The 16920-nt window shown below is 37.4% G+C and overlaps 1 protein-coding gene across 2 annotated transcripts in view; it reads left to right on the top strand.

The window, feature by feature from the left end:
* MED13L (mediator complex subunit 13L) overlaps positions 1-16920 on the top strand; it is a 201650-nt gene that overhangs the window by 127301 nt on the left and 57429 nt on the right. The window lies entirely within an intron of this gene.

The raw sequence follows: 16920 nt of genomic DNA, 5'->3' as shown, positions 1-16920 counted from the left end.
TCCGTGGTAATAAAGAGGCTGGGAAGACTCGCAGGAGTGATTCCTGAACCATTCCAGGAATCCTGAGCTACCGACAAAGAAAAATATTCTTGGGCTGCCTTGCTCATTCTGAGCTCCAGTGAAATAGCAAACCACAACGGTATAAAACTTAATGTGTCAGCTGCGGATTGAGGATGTACATCTAAACAAACAAGCTTGCATTTGACAATGTTGTGATAGGTTCTTTCAGAGGGGCTATGTGGATCCGTGGAAGTTGATTCCTTGGTGGTGCAGATTTTTTTTATGTCAGAATAGCTTCTAAATAAACTCTGTGTGTGCTTTATACCTGATGAGGCATTGCTTAATATGACCCACAGAAGGGAGAAGCTTAAAAAATTAAAGGAAAGATGTACAATTTCTTTTCTTTCGGTTCCGTTTTATTAATTATAGTATGAAATGTTTTCTGTAGGCTAGACTGAAAAAACTTGAGTCCTGAAGTTGCAGACTATACTGAGGGATATCAATGTAATTTCAGTCTAACTCATTTCCCTTCTCCCACATTTACTGGTAACACCTGTGGTTTCTGTTTCTGGATTCTTCAGGAATAGGATGGTAATAGCTGTAGCATGGACTTGAGTTTAAATGTTCAGAAATGTTGGCAGGCTGTCAAGTTACCGGGCAGGGGGAGGAGGAACCAGAATTGGGAAGTGGTTATTTATTTTTTCTTCACCCTATAATTCAGTCAAAATTTAACAGTATTTAATTGAAAGCATGAAGAGAATGTTTCTGCCCTTGAGGAAAGTCCTGCCAAATCTCAGTGACCTGTTAGAAATAATGAAGTCTTCGGGGTTTTCAGAAAAGTTTTGTGAACCTTGTGCAATCTGAACACTTCAGAGGTATGTGTAAGTGTGGCTATTTTACCCCGTAATAGCTTGCACGTACAGTTTATGGAGTTTGGCTTTTCCTTTCATTTAGATTCCCTTTCAGCACTTTATCTGGTGAGGCTGGTTTGAAGATCAGGGCAAACTGCAGCTTTTTTCCCTGCACGCTACTTACGTGTGGGTTTGTGTTGTCCACTGAAGCTCAGAATTCCATGTATATCTCTGCACACGGTGCCTGTACACATGCACGAGTAGTGTGCTTCCTGCATGGTAATTAATAGACTAAGCTAGCTCTTAGAGTAATTTCTTCAATTTTGTTTCCATTTTTGGACTGTAGTCATTTTGAACAGTGTTGTTTCTCACTTGCAAACAAAACACGTGCCAGCACAATAGCTAGCATCTCAGAAGTAGCCTGAAGTTTCAACCATTTCATTTCTCTACGTGGGTGAGAACTCAGCGCAGGATTGATGGTTGCAGCACATTCCTGCCTAAGGAATTGTTTGGACTGGCAGAGGTCCTGAGTCAGCAGTATAGATGGCAATATAGGCCGAGACACAGGCACTGGGTTTAAAGAGATGAAGCCTACTTCGGGTTTGCACAAAGTTCTCATGTGTTTCAGAATGGAGAAATCACTGACTGCTTGTAGTTGGCTCGCTTCTGCATTAGCGCAACTAGAGATTGAAGATGAAATAAATGATGCTGGTTTTCCTTTCTCTGGTGGTCGTTATGTTTCAGAGTGTGCCGGTGTGAACGGGCGCTGTTCACAAGAGCTGTCTATTTGGTTAAGCATACTCTGCAGCACTAGTTGGCGTTTCATAATTGGTATGCCAGGCATTTCTATAAAATACTTCTCACCGCAGAAATGTTTTTGTGTGTGGTGGGGGGGGGAGTGTGGGTTTGGTTTTTTGTTTTTTGTTTTTTTTTTTTGGTTGGTTTTTTTTTTGTTGGTTTTTTTTGTTTTTTTTTGTTTTAGCAGCAGTTTCAACAGAAGCTTGTTCTAATTCAAGGGAAGAACTAAGGAGGAAATAATTTATATTATAACATTACTTGGTGGAACTGAAAACAGGAAATCTTGCATTTAATATGGTAGAAAATTATTTTTTCTTCTCGTGATTTTCTTGAATTGTGTTCTTGGAACATACTTTTTTTAGTTTTCAGATAATTTGTTTATTATATGTCTATGTAAATGTTTAAAATACAACAAATCTCGGGCTAATGTGCAGAAATAATATTTTCCTTTAATTTCTGTTCAATTGAGCTTCATGTAGTTTCAGGATGTGTTTTTAACTACAGTTTATTTGAAATATTTTTTCTTTTCAAACTTTTTGCTTGACTGAGCAGCTTATAGCAAAGGTGAACTCCTTGGCTCATTTTCAGATTTACCTTTTGTTTAAGTAGAGAAATCCCGTGTTCATTCTGATACCCTTCAGTGTGTTGTTTTGTGGGAAAGTAAGATGTCCTATCCAATTCTAATACGGGTGAGATTGTGAGTGGTTTTAATAGGCCAAAAATGCAATTTAGGGGGTTTTTTTCTGCTCTTAAGATTGTGTTGCTGGAGTTTACTGGTTTGAGATGATGTCCCATACCTGTTACCCATCTGAGTAATGATTTCCTTGGCTGACAGATCCAGCTCTCCTTTTCTTTGATAGCAAATTATTTTCCTGTACCTCATAAAGAAATGAAGTTACAGTCTTCATAAATTGATATGAAGCAATATAGTGTGACTAAATATGTTAAACTAGGTATGTGTGTTTGGCAAGAAGAAATGAAATCCTGATTACAGGAGAGTAATCCTAGAAGGAAAATGCTTATTACCTGAACCTGGTTATTTCAGAACCTGAAATTTTGGGCTTTCAAGTCAACAAATGAGAGGGTAATCAAGCCATTATCTTCCAGAATTAATTCAGGCTCATTTAGTATTAACTTACGTATACAAAAAACCAGAAGAGCAGAAGACTAAGGCACCACAGAGAAAAGCCTGTAGAACTATATTGAGAGAAGATAGGAGCAGTAGGTAGATGAGGACTAGAAACTAACGAAGATTAAAATAATTATCTGGGACCTGCAATTGTCATTTTAAAAAAAGAAAACATTCAGGATATGATTGGGAGCTGGAGCGCTGGAGAATACAGAGTGAACATGGTTGACTGAATTGTGAGTCTTTAATACTTCATATCCCTGCTAATGTAGTTCTTTCTCTGTTACTGAACGTGATTTGTGTGCCACCTGTTTCAACTGCATTCACTCTCCAGGGACATCAAATGGGAGTCGACATGTAGAAGCTAAATTATTTGGAGAGGATTCAGTGATTGACTTAAATGTAAAGGGATTAATTGGTCTCTAAACTAGTCAATTAAACTGTACTCTGAAAGTGGAAAGATCACAAATGCATGGCAATGAATAAATTAATGCATTTTTCATGGTTTTAGTATTTTCTACATGTTGCTTAATGTTGTTTTGAATCATAAAATTTATTCCATTAATTGTGATCATACTGCATAATGGACACATGTGAAATAATTTTGTGCATCCATCCTTCTAAAGGACAGCTGGTTGCAGGCTTACAGCATGAATTTAAATGTATATTAATAGGTATTTACAACTTTTGCAGTCTCTTTTACAGACAATATAGCAAAGGATAGCAGATTTTCTCTGACCATGCCATAAAATGAATGGGATTCGGGTCTCTTAAAAATTTGGGTCCATTCTGTGTAACTCATAAAACTTTGTGCTCTTTAATAGAAGTGTGAAAGACATTGTGTACTTAGTCCTTGGTGCTTGAGCAAGGTGTGCAGTGCAAAGAAATGGAGAGACATTTAGGTACTTTGTGGTTTGGGGTTTTTTGTGGTGTGGTTTGGGGTTTTTTTTAATTCAATCAAGGTATAGTTGAGGGTGTTTTTTTTCTTTTAGGGGACAAAAAAGACATTAATTTCACAGTAGTGCTGTTCTGCCAAATTGAAGAGTTTAGCTGCAAGTCCTAGGAATATTAAAGCTCTCCTTCAAGATTCGTATCTCTTCATGTTCTGTAATTTAAATGCTGGGTTATTATCATAGATTTATGATCATGTAAAGGTATCAGAAGATTTGTTTTGGGGGAGAAATGAACACAGAGGGAAATCGAGTCTTCGAGCACTCGCAAATCCTGTTTCCAGTTGTCATTTTTAGATTGATCTGAGATGGTCTGAAGTTACCTAACTTACATGTTCTAAGAGCATGGCTGCTTCTTCACTGGAGAGCACCCGATGTTGCTGGCAGTTTAGCTGCCAGAAAAACTAAAAATTGGCTCATACTGGAAAATGGCCACATGGGTTTAATACGTGATGACTTTGGATTTTTTTAACGTGTGAATCTGACACAAAACTCACGGTATAATGTTTTTACTTTTGCTTTTCCCTTGAGATGCCCATGGTAAACAGCTGTTTGAAAGCACAAATCAAAACTGCATTAATAGTTTCTAGATTTTGAGGAATAATATTACTCCTCTTTTTTTTCTGTATTGAAGAAAGCAAGTAACCACATTTCTCCCTATTGACGTACTTGCTTTGTGAATGAAACTGATAAATATAATTTCATCTGCAGTGAACTTAATGACAACAAAGTAAGGGTTTATGTCCCTTCTTTGCCTCCTAGTTTGCTATATTTTTTCAAGAATATCCTTTCTGAATGGCCTTAATCTAATATAATGCTACTTTGGATAATAGCATTCAGCTTTCGTAGGGGTGAAGGGAAGAAGGGTGCATTAACCTACATTAGCAGACAGCAAAAATAAGCGTGTGTTCAGAGGCCTTGCTCAAAGAGGAGTGGCATTTAATATGCCGTGGTTTTATTTTTATAACTTATATGACAAAAGTATGCTATGTATTTGTGGTCTGGTATCTTAACTGTGGTGACAGAGCCTGCATGTATGTCTGGAGAGCATCTCTGTGACTGAGCGAACAAGTAATTTAAATTGAGATACAGCAAATTAACTGTGGTGTCTATTAACTTGTGAATTACTATTGATTGATATTACCATGCCAGTGCTTCTTAAATTAGTCAAAAAGGAATGAAAAGGAAGACTGCATGCTTTTTAGAAAATTAGGTTCTATTATTATAAGAAACATTTGTCTTTTCTTTTATGAGATCTCACTTTTCATTATTTTTGAGCCCCATTGTTAGGATTTGTGTACAACAATCTTACAATCTTTGAAGAATTTGGACAAAATAATTTTAAAGCTCGCACAACCCCTCCCTGTATTTAAACACACGATGCGAGCAGGAGTGTTTAAGTGGCAGCATCTTATTACCTGCTTCACTTTCTTTCCTCATGCTATTAGCAGTCTGAAAATCATCTTATGTTCATGTATTATTCCCCCTTATACTTTATACCTTCTAGTTCAGGCTGTTGTAGAGTGGTTGACAGCTGGTTTTGTTCTCATATTTTTTTATCTTTTAGGTCCCTCTAGCCTTGTTTGAACAGTGCTGTGGTAATTGTTTCAACTAGGTGTTCCCACACTGAGAACATGTTTTGTTGGTTACTGAAAAACTCAGAGCTATGTTATTTGTACAAAGAGGGCCACATGTATTATATAAACAAATAATGTGGTATTTCTGACTTTGCATATATAATTAAATAGTAGCCCTATAAAAATACGTTTAGTAATGCTTATCTACTTCACAGTATTCTTTCAAGTTACAGGGGTATTGAGAATAGTCATTTCTAACAAATTGCTCTTGAGATCAAAGCCACTTTAAGGCAAAACTGATTATCAAACATGTTCAATTTTTAGCTTTCAGAGCTAATTGTGATATAACTACCAAGATAGAATTTAGGTAATTTGACGTTTTGCTATAAAAGAAATTCTTTATTATCCCATGTAAAAAGTCTTCAAAAATGTGCAGTTTTGAATTAGTAGATATAGAGCAAAGATGTGGTGACAAACTGATTTGTGGCTTTGAGTGACTCTGTGCAACAAGGACATAGAAAAGAATTGTCTAACAATTACTAAGGAACTGATAATGACTTGTGGCTTTACTCCTAGAGTAGTATTAATTTATGAAAATGAGCTCCTGATGTAAATTTGGTTTCTCACATACCTGTGTGTGTTGAGCATTCTTTTTTGTTTATAAGCTGAACATGATTACAGCACTAACTTGACTTAACATACAACTGGTGCAATTAGGGTGTAATATTGAAAACTATGCTAACTGAATTTGAAAAAAAGTTCTCTCATTTTCATCATCCAGACTCTACAGACTGACTTGTTCAGTATGTGTCATGTATCAAATGTCAAATCTCTCAACGTTTCCCTTGCCCTTTCCCCCTTTCTCCAGAGGGCCAGGAGGACTCTGCTTGGAAGGGTGCGGGTGGCACGGCTGACTGCCACCGTGGATGCCTGGGATTGGACGTGTCAGTAGCCCACCAATGGCCAGCATGCAACAGCTGCTAATTCTAGAGCAGCATGACACAAATATTAATGGAAAGGATGATATTTTTTACCCACTTTATGACTGCTGAAAGCATCTTTATGGGGGGCAAGGGGAGGCTTTAGCTCTATGTGGGTCTGTGACCCACAGATGAATCATTGTGCAACTGTGCCAGTCAGTGATTCTAATAGAGCTCACTTTGTGAGACAAAGTAATTGATAGCTGTATTATCTGTGATAAAATTACCAAGGAAAGCTTAAATTTAAGGAGACCCAGGGTTTAAACTTTGCAATACTGAGCTGTTAAGAAAAGGTCAGTTTATGCCTTAGGCTGAAGAAGTGGAATAGTTGGTTGGCGAACCTCCATCAGTGCTAGTCAGGCTTGTTCTTGAGTTTTAGGTTATTAATATTCAAAAGGATTTCTTTCAGTCCTGATCTGTAGAGCACAACTGCTCATGACAGTTCTGAGGTGATTTTATGCCAGTGTGGTATTTAATAAAATGCTAAGACTAACAGCACAAAACCAGGGCTTTTTGGATATACCACATGTAACTTATTCAGGTGCTGTGAATAAGCTATGTGTCACTTCGAATATATGTGCTTATCTGGCTGCATTCCTGTTTTTTAAAGAGTATTAGATCTTCTATGGAAATGAATTTTCCAAAGGAGTCCATTTCAAACGCTGGGTGAAAACACAGCAATTCAGACAGGGAGAGAGAGATGTCAGAAAGGTGATAACAGGAGTGATTGTAGAAGTTTTATATGCAGTTTTTTCCTGTTGTTGGTATTTTGAGTGTGGTAAAGCAAGAAAGATTGCATTCATTCTGACAATTTTCTAGTTAATTATAATTCATTTTGTAGTTATACCAGCTGGTGCTATTGTTTTTAGAATAACTGGTGATACTGGTACAGATATGAGTAAGTTCCTGATTCTTTTTAAGGATGTATATCTGAAGAAGCTGAGAATTCCCTGTGAAAAATGTGTGTTCATTTCAGCATTAACCTGAATGTACCTTTAATAACCTTCATGTTTCTTTTTTTTGGTATGCTTTTATATTTTTTTGTAAAGCCTATATCCTGTATTCCAATAGAAATACGGTCACAACTACTTCTGTGTTTCCTAAATAGGGCAGGACGCAGTGTCTTATCACAATGAATTTATATTCATAATGAATATGACAAACTTGTAGAATCATTTTTTGGTACTGACATTTTAAATAATTCAAAATAGTTGCAGTTCTAAATCAGCGCTGTTCTGAAGTGTAACACAAATGTAAAACAAAAATGCATTCAGTAATCATTAGTGCCTTGAGCTATCCATTGTGGTATAATGCTGACTACATCATTTACCCGCTGCTAAGGGAAGAATATTGGTTGTGATTTCATTGTGGAAATTTTATTTCATAGATCCATGAGACTTTTTTCTTTTTTTGTCATTTTTACCTGGTATTGATTAGATTTAGTAAAAACTGGATTTTATTAAAAAATCATAATTTAGCACATAAAATTTTTAAGTGATCTGAATTTCTGTTAGAGGGAAACTGTTTCTCTGTTTATATAATCTTGTCTGCAGACAGTATATTTTCCAACTCAAAGTACCTTAAATGTTCATAATTTTAAGTATTAGTAGGAAGATGCACATGATCTCCACCTATTTAGTAGTACTGTTCGGATCCCTGTGTTCGATCCGCAGGTGGCATCGTGTTACAGAGATGAGCCACGTCCCATCTGCAGAGCAGGAATCATGTAAAGCTGTTTAGAATGGATTGTGCTTCCAGTCGTGAAGGGTTAAGCAAAAAAACCTGCATTGCCATACTCCGATTTTAACTGGTTAATTTTTATATTAGCAGATGTATTGACCAACCTTTCTTGTGCCATCTGTCATTGTCCTGTATTTCCACATACATGGTATGAGGATGAACATCATCCTTGATCCAGGGCCTGTCAGCCCTCCTTCTTACTCCATGCTGCCTTTGGTATTAACTGATACGAAGAGCAGGATTTGTCCCTGGATATAGAGAAAAGAAATATGTAGCAGTAGTCATGGCAGCCTGCTGCCTAATTAAATTATTCAGGGATGTTGTGTTATTTTGGATTATTTCTTTAGTAACTAACAGTCTAGGAATTACTTCAGTTCATCTTAAAAATAATGAGAAGCAAATTTTAGATCTGAGCAGCATATATTGACAAGCCACATTATATACACATGTGCAGCTAGTAATTAATAAATTTCCATGTTCAACATGCAACACTTAATACAGAAAAATAAGGTTTTTATTGTGAATATTTATGGGAGATTTTCACCTATTATGGTGTAGTATTTCATGGAGGATTGCAGGAATAAAACTGCTGCTTCAGTTGTACATGGAAGAAAATCTCACAATGCCAGTAGGCTGGAGGAGCTACTTACACATTTTGCATAATCCATTAATAAAAACCAAACTAAATATTAAACACTGCTTTAAGATATTGTAAAAAGATGCTTATTTCTTTACAGGTGTAGGTTTCAGGGAAATAATGAGATGGCTGTTTCTGTAGACCGTGTTCCTCCCTGCAGAAGTCGTGTGGCAAAAGCCAGGTGATCTTCTTCCTAAAGTGAAAACTTCTCTCCTACTAAGCTTGAGCACTGTCACAGTACAATTTACTTACAGCATGTAAGCCCTGTTAGTTGTTCTGTATATAGTCCAGTCCATCTTTATTAAGGTCATAAAAAAAACCAAGCATGGAACTGTCTTAATCTAGGACATTGTAAACAGCCAGTGCAGAACATGCAGAGCAGTTTGTACTGTGTTCATAGTAAAGGTTATGTACGTTGTACGTGACCTCTCCTGCAGCAAAGACTTGAAGTAGATCTTATACGCAGAGAGACTACAGTATAATTACTCCTCAAAATGTTAGTAGATGTGATGTGCAGCAGTTTCCTCTTGACTTCTTGGAGGTGTTCATACTGCTGTTAGCCCTGTCATGCTGCAGACTGACGTATCCATTTGAAGTATAAACTCCAGTATCCCCCCAGGCTAGCAGGTCATCTTGTGCATACATTTATGCAGAGAAAAGAATAGAAGGTTGTTAGAGATGGGATCAGGGAGAGAGTCTCGATAGTGAGGCATATATTAGCCTTGGCAAGAGGTTTTGTTGGTGACAACTGAGGAAGTGTTGAGATAATAAGTCTGTAACACAGAAAGTGTTTAGATAACGTTATCTAAATGCTTGCTGCATTGTGAAACTGTTATCTTAGTACTTTACTCCACCACTGGAAAAACACTAAAGGTAATTAATATTTATACCAAGTTTCTGTGTGTGCATCTCATACATTTACAAAAAATAAGAATCCAACAGAATATGTGAGACAACATACTGACTTATAAAATACAGTCATTAAAAGACCTGGGTAGTTCTGGGAACTGGTGTTCTCTTCCCCCCTCTTTTGGGGGGTGAGGTGGCAGGGGATGGAAAGAGAGAAAAAGCGACAGCAAAAGAGAGAAAAGGAATAATTGTCAAAGCAATATGATTTATTCTGCAACTTGGTCTCCTGTATTCATTTTCTCTGCCATACAAAAATTTGTGACTTTGGGCAGAAAGGGCTATAGAAACACGGACTGTTTTTCCTGTGTAACCAGGTTTCTCCCAGTATTGGTTTCCCTTGTTCATGAGACAACAGTGTGTCACGTGAAGAAAAGATGTTTCACATCCTGTGATATAGTGAAATGGCTGCAACACGTGGTTTCAGCTGGGTCTTTATTAGCCTCCAAACAAGCTCTGGCTGAAGGGACTGCTGCAGTTTGGTGCCACAACCCTCTCTTCAGTTCTGACACACAGCATATGTTGGATGCAGCTGGGCAGCAAGTCTTCAATCACCAGTGGTTAATATAGGGAGTTACAGAGCACGAAATAGGCTCTAGGTTGCTGTTTCACATATTTGAGTATGGGCCTGCGTCTGAGGCCATAGCATGGAGAAATCAACTGTGTGTTTCATGCCTAGTACAGAAATGTGGTCAGCTTTGTGCTGCCTACCATTTGTTGGAAGGCTGTTGTATCCAGAAAACTCTGGAATTGTCTTATGTCTGGAAATGCTTTCCTTTTTTGTTTAGTTGTGGTTTCTGCAAAAACTGTTACTAATTATGTCAGGTTTCTTGAATGTATACTGTGAACTACTGCAGTTGTACTTCTGAATAACTTTGTCTTATTTCAGCTTGGGCACGTTCAGCTCTCTGGTAGGCAGGAAGTATATTATGGGTTTCTTGCAAGCCTGAGAAATGCCACATAAATGTTTTGCGCCTCAGACTGTGTCTACACTACTTATTAGCCCAGACGGGTCATGATCTCAAGAACTGGCGTGTATCATCCAGACTGCTTTACTGTTGCAGGCTCCCTACTTGGCTTTGAGCAATGGCAGTTAGCACTCTTCCAGGGCAATGCCAGCAGAGGTTCTGAGGACAGCACAGCCAAGGACCATCTCCAGTAAATCAGTGTGGACAATGCCTCCCTTTGGGGATGAAGAGGTTTTACCATATGAACAGGCTATTTCCCCTAAGGGCCAGAAAATGTGTCCTGGCCTTTTTTATTTGCCACTGTTGATGAAGTTGCAGTTCCAGGTTGTCTTCTGCTCTCTTGGTGTACATGAAGCAGCTTTCGCTGCTAACACAGCTGCCTGGCAGGTCCCTGTAGCCCCTAAACTGGACCACTGTGTGTCCTGGAGAAATGTACTGGAGATCTGGGTGCTATGAGAGTGCATCATTTCTCTCATTTAAAGAGAATGCATAGGCCACTATGCTTTGGAACAGAAGGGCTGACTTCTCTAAAGTCAAAGCAGAAGGCCTTTCTTCTCTCTTCCCATTACATTCAGTCTGTGGTGGTTGTGGAAGCTTATTCAAATTCAAACTTCACTGAGGATATTTATTTCCAGATTATTTAAAAAGAGGTAATTTTCATACTGGGCTATTAATCTACTTTCACCTGCTCGAGAGTGTTGTTGACTGTAGGTGTGTCCAGGTGCTGCCATCTCCTATCTCCTGTCCAGGCCATCACCGTGACCTGGCAATAACTGTCCTGTTACTTTAGACAAATTTAAAGGAAATTATTTTATTATGTTCTGACTTACTTTTATGTTCCAAACCTGTGCAGAGCCTTTTCACACCCTATTTTTTATAGTCCACATCGAACAAGTGAGTAGTCCCATTGGTACGACCGTCCCTTTTCCTAATGCACGTGGAGTACTGCTGCCTCTTTTCTGAGATCAGACTTGATAAAGCTGTTTTGGGGTAACTGTGAGTTGAGGGCTTTCAGATCCCAACCCTAATTTTGAGGGGAATTAGAACAGCAATACAATTTATTGATCATAAAATGTAATTAATTGTACACAGTCAGTGGCTTTATGGACAATTGCTGATAAACTAATGGAGATGGACAAAGAGATTGCCAACAGCCTGGTGGCAGGGAAAGGGAGCTCAAGCTCAACTGTAGAGAAATAAGTATTAAAAAAATTCTCATCCTTGGAATTGTTCTAAAAACAGGACAAATGTTTACAAATACTGATTCTCAAATTTTCACTACATTCTTCTGAGTAACCGTTAGTGTCAGTATTGTCATCTGTTTCCCATTGCACTTTCTGGGTGTGTAAGTAGGTTGTGGTGTTTGGGACGAAACCCAGCTTAGAAACTGTGTGCTGCACAGCAGCCAGTGCTTTTCAAAATATAAAAGCACTTTTCAGTGAATTATTTCAAATCATTAAAATAATACTGATAAAATTCATATCATAAACCTGTTTTTGGAATATCCCTCTAATAAGGAAAAATAAGGTGATGTTCTTTTAAGGTTTTTTTGATAGATTCTTCTTGGTGCCTCCCCCCGATCCCAAAGTAATTGTTATTGGCATTTTTTAATTATTATTTCCCTGAAGTAATTGATTTCCACATTTGTCATCCAAAATGAGGTATTTTGAAATATGAGGTACAGTTTGACTTCGCACACAGACGTACATTGAGTACATACATTAAAAGCTCAGTTATAAATTGCAATAGCTTGATCTTTTCTTCATCGAGATTATGGAAGTAATCTCTTTAAAGTTTGAATGCAGACTAGCACAGTTTCCATTGGGTATTTTTATAAACCTACTAACAAATGGAAAAAATATGTAAATCCATCAGATATTCTCCCTTCTCTGCCAATGTTGTGTAGTGTAAACATGGTCATGTTTTCATAATCCTCATCTGATTTTTATACACAAGTAAATTTAATGTCGTGTTATTTCCTTTAAGTCATTCGTAGTAACTGAGGGATTGGCATTCATAAAGATTATGGGAGGTCCTAAATATTACACTGACAAGGTGTTCAGCTACATTTTTAGGTATCTCAAAGGTTATTTAAGGTAATGAAGATCCCAGGGGAAACATCGGAAAGACAGTTGATGTCAGTTGCAGGTGATTAGGTACCAAATTGAAGGTTTGATTAATGTAAGTACTCTCTATTTGAAGACTTTTCTGTGTTATGGAGGAAGAAGAATACCTGCAATACTTAGGAGAAGGACATAGATCTTTTCTTTTGTTACAAAAGATTATTTGACATCGCTGTCTCTTCTTTGGGGCTTTTCCTTATCAATTTCCTTGCTCATAAAAGGGAGGGATCTAAACACCAAGAACAGATTCAAAATAAAATTAAGGGAACTGGCATAAAACATTTGTCACTGTGTAATTGGGGAGTGATTTTTTTCATTTGTTTTCTTTGTGTTTCTATTAATAGCAGCTTTTTATTTAAACATTAATTTTAGCACGTAAGTCTTTCTCAGTGAATATAGTGGAAATATTCTTGAAAGTATATGCTCAAGTGTTCTGCTGGCTCAAGACCAGAGGGCTCAGCATTTTTCAGACCTCAGCATTAATGCAGCTGTAGTTGGAAATAACATATATTCTATATATGTTCTATATCTTCTGTTTGGGAAGATGACATCCTAACTGAGGCAGCCATCAGTCACAGGAAAGAAAGGTTTCTGAAAAGGTACCTGTAAAAAGGAGACAATTCCTGCGTAGCGTGATGAGAATCACGTTCGAGATTTGCATTCTTTTTAAATGTTTCTAATTTTTATAGAATAGCATGAAAAGAGTAGGTCTTACTTAAGTTTGTGCTGAAATTTCCTGATGGAAAACTGCTGCAGCTACCACTGTCTCTGGTGGCACTGTTTGTTTGCCTGAAAAAAAAACAAGGAAAGGATGAAATTAAAAACCTCAAACCCTAAATGGTAGGTAGTGAATTAATCCATCTGAAGTATATTTCATACTAAGTTTGTGGGTACGTGGCTAAGCATTTTCACTTTATACTACACCCAAGGCATAAATAATTTTAAATGCCTCCAACTTTTTTTTTTAAAGAAAGCGTTAGATGCTTCAGTCTGATTCAGGTTTCTGATTTGGAACTTCTTCTAGGGAAAAAGCACGTTGTACTCCCCTGATAAGGATCAGGAATGTCTGGTGGCTTGCTCAGGATGGTCACCTTGCTTCCACCCTTTCACCTACAGAGACTTTGTCCCTTCTCCCTTTCCTCAGGGTAGCAGTACAGGCTCAAAAACATGATTCTGAAACTAGTTTTGTTCCTTGTGTAATTCATTAATCCATGCAAAGTAAATGTATGCTGCAGCTATTCAAAATTGGTAGTATTTTTATTATTGTACTTGTTCTGAACAGGTATAAACTGACAGCTCAAGGGATTCCAACAGACTGTAGAGGAAAGAGTTTGGAAGCCATTTCACATGCCTCTCTGGTGGTTTCTGATATTTTGAATGTCAGAGAGATAAGAAAGAGTACAGAAATGAGGAAGTTTAATAACCTGGAGAGATAGTAGAGTGGATTCTCAGAAGCCTGTCAGCTTCAGTTTTTGAACTAGGTTGAAATAAATTTAAATAAAATAAAATCAGTGAACATAGTGCTGAATGTTTTTAGAAACTCTAGTCTGATCTGCATTTTGTCTTTAGCTTTTTTATGGTGCCTTTGTTAGGACAAAGAGTAGTAGATCTGTTAAGAAAACTGGATGTTGATAAAACACTGTTGGAAGACTCTAGTGAGGACCTGAACAATTCATGTATTTTAGAACTTCAGTTTGAAGTATGTAGGTCTTGATGTATACTGTAGAGCTGTAGCTGAATGGTTATTAAAAAGTAAAGCCTTAATGCTCAGTCTGCTGCTGAAGGCTGACTGTTTTTAGCTTGGTAAGTTTTCTTCTACTTGAATTTTATTCAGAGGTCTGTCTCACATTTGTAGCGAGAGTGATTTCTGCAGCTTGGTATTTATGGAATTGTGTGAAATGTACTAAAGACGGGAATGTCAGGAGGCTGGGATGTACATGCCTGAGTGGGGTACATCACAGGGTGTGCTGACGCTATTTTCTGGAAATAAAATTCATATTTGTTACTAAAGTAAACATTTTACTCGGAATCTGCCAGAAGCTTATTAGGAGTGTAGGAAGTCCCTAGGCCTTGATCTTTATTATTTTTTGGTCTTGAAAGCTAGGCTCATAGCAATGACTCTGGCACCAGGGGGAGCATAAAATCTCTGTAACTGTTTCTTCTCTTGCAAAGCCCTGTAAGATCCCCCCCAAGGAGGAAGGCCTAAGCAAGGGAGCAGGAAAGAAAGCTTAACGCTGGGTGTGCACAGGCCAGCTGGAGGCTTACTTGCTCGGCAGAGAGTGCTTCGTACCAGAAGGACTTGTTAGCTGTGCTCTGAAGAAAAGGGATCCTTGAGTGACTGAGATTTCTATAGCTGAGCATGATTTACTTTGGCTCCAGTGCTAGATATGATCCATCTTTCACTGATGGAAGTATTAATTGCTGGTCATGAGTAGTAATATTCATTACTATTATTCTTTAATCTGTCATACTTGCAGGAAAGTAAAATGGGCTGATACTGTATTTCTATATCCTTTTTCCTGTAATTAATTGTATACACTTTTAGTCCGAGGCTATTTAATTTTTTGAACTTAATGACTAATTTTGATATTAGCTGATTCTCAGTTGAAAAAGTTAGTGGCACGCATTCCCTTCCCTGAAAAAACAAATGAGTCTTTTGTCTTTTAAACTCTGATTTTGTCTATTTCTTATTCTCACAGTGTTTATAGATAGTTGTGAATGTTGCATAAGATTGCACATGATCTGTTCATGCCAGACCACTTTGCAAGAGACTTGAAAGAGTCCCTGTGTGGTCCCAGAAGGCTATTTTTTTTTTCTTCAGTTCAATAGAAGACAAGCAAGACTTTCACAGTCAAACACTGTAGGAAGCTTGCAGAACCAGGAGGATTTCTGTGTAATATCCTAAAGACAGGAGTTAAAAATGACTACTTTACAAATAGCTTTGCTCTCTGCTTTAGAAAGGCTGACCTGCTGCATGCTGAACTCTTTGCAGAGATTATCCCTGCTTGATCTTAGACCATATTTCTCATTATTTTTTATTTATTAAGACCTTTCTTATATTAAGGACTCTCATCCTATGTAAGGAAACTAATGGGTTTTGATTAAATAATTGGGCTTTGCTTTTATTTTTGTAATTCTTGTATGTCCATTGTTCAATTATTTTTTTTTTTTTAACATGAATTGATTTGTTTTTCTTCCTGGGGTGAGATAGCTGGGTAGAAATACATGGAATCTATGATCTAATTTGTCCCATGTCCCATTTCCTCCCCCCAACTAATGATCAATTTACTTCTGCAACACTGATGAATAGTGAAATTTGTTTCCCTTGTGAAAATGGAAATCTAATGAAACGTATTTCATGGAATTGAATTGTCGCTACAAAGTACTTCTGAATAAAGGATGATAACACCACGGAAGTTTAGTTGTTATCTAGTGTTTAAGGAACCTTTTCTCTCCAGACTTTTCTCAGCTGACCATTTTCTTTGGGTTTTTTGTGGTCTTATTTGAGGTTCACAGAAGAGTAACTTCTAGTACAGGACGGAAAGTTGTTCTAAACGATGTGTAGAATCATTGAGATTTAGTGAGATTAAAACAACTTCCTATTCTAGACTGTCAGTGCCTTGGTTTAAAAATAGCTGACATAGAGCGGTTGGTTGACGTAAATACTATAGTGAAATTGTTATAGTTGCCTGTGTTATTTCTTTTTGGTAAAGGTAGTTAAGAGCTGTCTTAAAATACTGGTTACATTATGGCTGGCGCAGTGCCAAAGCCAACAGCTAGAAAACTATGCACAGCTATTGTACTGGACAGAAAAAATACTGCATAATTACCACTTCAGCTCTGTAAATTTTTAGTTGATTAAAATGATGATAAAAAGCATGAAATGTGTTTTGTTTTGGTTTTTCTTGTGGCTTTGTGGCAAGGAATATTTAAGCAAATAGTTCTCTATGATGGGAGGTCATTCTATGGGTAGAATAAAGTGGGAATATTTTGAATACCGTTCATTTCAAATTAAGTTTAATTGTCAGTGGCAAATCCATGGTTCGTCTTAGACCGTTGTCAACTTCTTGTAACATTCACATGCTTTTATTTTCTTTAATGGAGCTGCTCACGAGGTGTTAGACAAACATCTTTCCTATTCCTCTTTTATTCCTTTTCTGCTAGAGCCCATTGCAGAGTGAATTTTGAAGAATTTCTGAAGACCCCTATTTTTACTACTTGAATCCTGGTTAAAATCCCACTTGTTTGTAATGGTCTTATT

The sequence above is a fragment of the Strix aluco genome, chromosome 18 (genome assembly GCF_031877795.1).
Source record: "Strix aluco isolate bStrAlu1 chromosome 18, bStrAlu1.hap1, whole genome shotgun sequence".
Classification (NCBI taxonomy): domain Eukaryota; kingdom Metazoa; phylum Chordata; class Aves; order Strigiformes; family Strigidae; genus Strix; species Strix aluco.
Note: the sequence above shows the minus strand (reverse complement) of the source record. Positions and strands in the feature narration are given on the sequence as shown.